Source organism: Mustela nivalis, assembly GCF_964662115.1.
Source record: "Mustela nivalis genome assembly, chromosome: 1".
NCBI lineage: Eukaryota > Metazoa > Chordata > Mammalia > Carnivora > Mustelidae > Mustela > Mustela nivalis.
In genome coordinates, this window is record NC_139020.1 from 36,046,296 (window position 1) to 36,052,365 (window position 6,070).

The 6,070-nt window shown below is 33.8% G+C and overlaps 1 long non-coding RNA gene across 1 annotated transcript in view; it reads left to right on the plus strand.

The window, feature by feature from the left end:
* Positions 1–3,257, plus strand: part of LOC309857935 — a 62,297-nt gene extending 59,040 nt beyond the window's left edge. Inside the window, exons 2-3 of the long non-coding RNA XR_014307988.1 lie at positions 1,580–1,623; positions 2,969–3,257. This is a non-coding gene — a long non-coding RNA (uncharacterized lncRNA). The remainder of the gene's footprint in view (positions 1–1,579; positions 1,624–2,968) is intronic.
* Positions 3,258–6,070: the final 2,813 nt, after the last annotated feature.

The window sequence follows — 6,070 nt, forward strand, 5'->3', positions numbered from 1 at the left end:
GCCATTTGCAACAACATGGATGGACCTAGACGGTATGATGCTCAGTGGAATAAATGAGACAGAGAAAGACAAACACAAAATTACTTCACTCATATGTGGAATTTAACAAACAAAACAAATGAACAAAGAACAGAGACAAAGGTAAAAAAAAACTTTTAAATAAGAGTAAAAACTTGGGGTTGCTAAAGGGGAGGGGTGAAATAGTAAAGGGAATTAAGAGTTCACTTTTCATAATGACACTGAGCGATGCATAGAATTATTGAATCATATTGTACAACTAAAATAATATAAACTGTATGTTAATTATACTTCCATACAAATAATAAAAAATGAATAGATAGATGCATCTCTATGTTCACTGCAGCATTCTTTACTATAACTAAGATATGAAAACAACCTAAGTGTCCATCAACGTAAGAATGGATAAAGAAGATGTGGTATCTATTCATCCATAAAATCTTGGAATAAAATCTTGCCATTTATGATAACATGGATGGACCCTGAAGGTATTATGCTAAAGGAAGTAAGTGAGACAAAGGCAAATACTGCATGATTTCACTTACATGAGGAATCTAAAAAAAAAAAAAAACAACAACAAAAAAAAAAAACAAGGAGACAAACAAACAAAAAACCCAGACTCATAGATCCAGAGAAAAGACTGGTTTGCCAGACAGGAGAGAGTTTGGGGGATGGGAGGGCAAAATGGGTGAAAGGGGTTAAGTCCATGTTTCCAGCTATAAAATATATAAGTTGTAAGTCCCATAAGGTACGGCATGAGAAATACAGTCTTGAATGAAATTGTGTTAACTCTGTCAGGTGACAGATTGCAACTAAACTTATTGTGGTGACCATTCCACAATGTATACAAATGTTGAATCATTATGTTGTGCGTAATAGAATATTATATGTCAATTATACCTCAGTAAATTCTAAAAAAAAAAGATTTAAGGATGTAAATTAATTAAAGTAGGTGAGTACATTATAGCATTTAACAAAAATATAGAATGTCTTACATTATTGTATAATCCAAGGAAATGTATAGTTTTAAGATGGGCTTAAAATGAAAATGAAACCAAAAACAGGCAGTCTTCAGAAGGGTCACAAATATCAGCAAATAAGATAATTCATGATGTTTACATAACCTGATCATGTACTTTATTATCCAAACAGGGATGATGTTGAGAGTAAAAGAATAGTTAGAAGTATACTGATACATGTGTAAACCAGGACAGTCAAATTGGGAAGTACTCTCACATGATATTTAAGAAATACTTCCTTTGAACCTTTAAGTTAATATAAGGAACAAAAACGCATCTATCCTACTAGAGCATAGAAAAATATCCTTGCTTGCTACTGTTAAAGTAAATCCGGACTTTAAATGCACACATTAGAGACTGTTAGCTGAGAAGTGTGATTTTGAAATGCCATACTTAGAGTTACTTTCTTCAAAGAAGAGAAAAAGGAGTTTCTCTTTTCTACCTTGTTTCAAATGTTTCTTTTGTATTCTTAGAGTAGATAACATATTAATTAAGTTCATTATCGTATGAGTATAACTTCTAAGTATGTTTTATCTCTGTAGGAAGAAGGAGAAAAGAAAATGCCAGACTCTGAGAAAGTTGCAGGGTATGATTCTGAAGAAATACTATATTGAAATAGATCAATCTAATATACATGACCTAATTTCAGGAGAAAGCTAAAACTGTAAATAATAATTAGGAACTGTGCTAATTCAATTTAAAATGTACTTTGAAAAATGTAATATGTTAAGGTGTAACTAACTGATATAAGTACCCACATAGATAAAATAACATATCCTGAACTAAATTTATAAAATAAACTATTAAAAAAATAATATTCAAAGGAGAAAAATGTCCACCTCATATATCTCATATATATCCAAGACCATACTTAACATTTCAACTTGGAAATGTCAAAGGCATTTAAGAATCACATTTCCAAAATTCACTTACCTTCTCAAGCCAGACAATTGGAAAGAGAATTTCAGACTCTGAAAAAGCTATATTCCTGATACATCACTTTCACTAATTCCTCTGTCCAATAATTCACCAAGTTCTGTTGATTTAACTTAAGAACAAAACAAAAACAAAACAAACAAAAAACAAAAAACTCTCATCTAAGAACCCCTATCCATCTTCATCTCCAACTACCAAGACAAAACTACCAGCATCTCTTGCCTCAATTACTGCTGGTCATTCAAATAAATGTTCTTCCCTATGTACATGTCTTTTCCCCAATCCATTGCATACCTTGCAGCCAGTGTAAACTTTAAATGTAAATAAAGACAATCATATCAGTCCTTACCAATAAAAGCTCATTACTGTAAGGATAAAGACAAAGACTCCTACTATAGTTTGCAAGACCCAGAACTCTGTTCCAGCTTCTCTGTTTAACCTCATTTCAAGCCAGTGTTTCTCTTAATCTCTCTAATCTAATAGCACTAGCTAACATCAATGTTGCTATATTATCATACCTGTGTTGTCACATTTTACTTCTGCTTGAAATTCTACCAAGCTCTTTCTACCACGTCATCCAGTTTCTTGTATTCAGCCTTCATTACCAGACCAGAAATTATTCATTAACAAATTAAATGATGATGCAAAAAGCTCCTTGAATTTTTTATTATTAATATAACAATTTAGATTCAGATTTTAAAGATATTATTCGATTAGTATTTGTCTTTAGACATGTAGTTCAATGAAAAAAGGGTTATGTCTGACATATTAAAAATGTAAATAGATTGTTTGGAATAAAAGTTTGTCTGCAGTACCCATATCGCCAATATTTAGTGTCTTGCCTAACATATTGAATATGTGAATAAGTATTTTTGAATAACAGATAGCCACTAAATAGAGTCATTAACAATCTGTCCCTTCACAGTACATGCATTTTGACTTGCATTAAGCAACAGAATGCAGCGCAAGTGCTGTTCTGTATCTTCCAAATCTAGGCCTAAAGAAGACTGCCAGCTTCCATTTCTCCTATTTTGTAAAACCAACAACCATGCTGTAAGCAAATTCAGGATATTCTGCAGGGGAAAGAGAGAGACAACAAAAAAAAAAGCTTTGGAGAAAATGATACAAGGAAAGAAGATGGCCATGGGGAGGAATACAGAATCACCCAAATACTGAGTGAAGCCTTCCTGGACCGTCCAGCCTAACCCAGTTGCCAGCAGAATGCAGCTGAATAAATTTCCCAACTGGTTTCATAGAATAACCACCTGGAAAAGTACTGCCCCAAATCCCAATCCATACTGTCACAATAAATAGTAGTTCACTGGCTTGTCACTAAGTTTTAGGGTAGTTTCTTACATACCAATTGCAAATGGAAAAAATGAACACCCATTATTGAAGTTCTCAGAAAGATATGTGTTCTTTAAAAATAGCATTTAAGGTTTATTCCATTCTCAAGACAATATAGGAGGTCATGGATATAAGAACTGAAGCACAGAACACGTTTTATGTTGAATAAGCAATGGGAATCTAGTCAAGGATTTTTTAGTAGAATAGTGATATTATTGAAAGTACTCCTTAGAGGTCGCCTGGGTGGCTCAGTGGGTTAAGCCTCTGCCTTCGGCTCAGGTTATGATCTCAGAGTCCTGGGATCGAGCCCCATATTGGGCTCTCCACTCATCAGGGAGCCTGCTTCCCCCTCTCTCTCTGCCTGACTCTCTACCTACTTGTGATCTCTCTTTCTAACTCTCTGTCAAATAAATAAAATCTTAGAAAGAAAGAAAGAAAGAAAGAACTCCTTAGAAACATTAATATCATGATACATGTATATTTATTTCTATTTGCTTAAATACCATTTCTTATAGGACCGAAAAGATTTGATAAAATACAGTAAGATAAAATAAAAATAAAATATATGGGAAAGAAAATAGGAGGAAAAAATGAGATTGAGCCAGAAGAAAATAAATTTACAAAATATACTTTGGACTTTTACTATAAGATCTCTAACAGGTCCTGTGGTCTCTTTGGAGGTGGTCTTAATTTTAATTAGGTAATCCTATTCAAGAGATAATTTCCTAAGGAACCAAAATTCATATTAGGCCTAGACTAAATTGTTAATAGTCTGAACTAACTCTTCTTTTACATAGTTTATCATAGCTTTTTCCTATCCTTGAGAATCCTAGATCCATAAACTGTCATAACTCTTTTTTCTCAGGAAACAGAGGGTATGCATGCCACCAATTATACTCGTTACATTTTCTGTATACTTTTATAAATCCTAGGTAGTTTTCTAGTAGTCTGTGCAATGCCTTCTCTATCTTCAGATGTGAAAGGGTGTTTCTTTTTTTTTTTTTTCATTTTATTTTATTTCTTTTCAGTGTTCCAATATTCATGATTTATGCACCACACCCAGTGTTCCATACAATACATGCCCTCCATAATACCCAGCACCAGGCTCACCCAACTCCCAGCCCTCTCCCTTCCAAAACCCTGTTTGTTTTTCAGAGTCCACAGCCTCTTATGGTTTGTTTCCCCCTCCAGTTTCCCCCAACTCATTTCCTCTCATCTCCCAATGTCCTCCATGTTATTCCTTATGCTCCACAAGTAAGTGAAATCATATGATAATCGACTCTCTCTGCTTTACTTATTTTCACTCAGCATAATCTCTTCCAGTCTGAAAGGGTGTTTCTTAAAAGAGTTCCACAATCTCTATTCCACACACTTGGTGGTAAGTATATTTCAGAATTCAAAATCTGGATATTACAGAAATGTGAAGTTGCCCACATATTGTATTTTATGTAAGACCTATAGGGGTTTGGTGAGCACTCCATAACACTGCATTTTAACATTTCTGCTGCAAATGTATTAATATTCACATAAAGTAAGGTTTGTAAAGACTGTAAGTAACCTCTAGTCATCTTTTCTCCCAATGGAATTCAAGTAAAGTCATGTTTTGCTTTCAAATAGAGTTATTAAAGACAGTTTGTTTTCTGTGCACTTCAGATAGAACTAAGCGTTAAGGAATGTGATTTTTAATTTCCTGAATCCTATCTCTCCCTAGGGTTGTCATTCCAATCTTCTCCTTAAATTGATTCCTTTCCTTTTTTATTAGACATCTTTGGTCCCCAGTCATGTTCTTTCACCAAGTAACCAGTCAAACCTCCTCCTTTATAACTTTGTCTTTGAATGAAGTTAGATTTGATACAGAGTTGTCTTAGATATACTCCCTCTTTTTTAATCTAAATTAGACTACAGGTCTAATTTATCCCTTGAAGATTCAAGTCTCCTTTAAAGTATTTCCCCTACACTTTTTTATTTCTCCATATTTCTCTGCCTTCACCACTCTACTACTGAAACTATTTCCTGAACCACTTTTATTAATTTCAAGTATCCTGTAATTTCTCTATCTTTTGTTCTACTTCCTTGTGCTATGCCTAATTACCAAGTCACTTCAGAAGAACTACTCTGTAAAGATAACTTCTTGTTCTTTACATAGTTATGAAGTCATGTGGCTTTATTTCTTTTCAAGTAGATCTTCTATCTCTGATATGGTAGGGTCACCTATTACCTTTTATTTTTATGTCATATATTTCTGAAAATAAAGCCTGACTATTGATCTCAAATATTCATGAGGAAAATTAGCAAAGGGTAAATGATAGAGGCCTGAGAATGATTTCAAGGCAGACAAGCCACACAATTTCTGTCCAATGCCTGGACACTGGATAAAGGTCAATGCTTACAGTTTCAATACTAAAATTTCCTCATGATCAAGACCTCACAGAAAAGCCATTAGACTGAGTAAAAATGTTAAATCTATCGATATTTGTAAAGGCTATGAAGAAAATTTGCCATAACCTAGGCCTTACAATAAGTTCAAGAATTTTGGAGCCTAGAGGCTCCACCAAAAATCTATTTATTATTTGGGTCTGCACATTTCTCTTGCTTTTTTATCTCTGAATAGCCCCAGATCAGGAATCAGACCAGGGTAATCTCTCCTGTACCCTAATTAACCATCTCTCTACTTAGTGTAAATTCTGAATCAATAAAACAAGCAGGAAAACACATAGAAGTCCAAATATTACCTTTCTTATTGATACAAT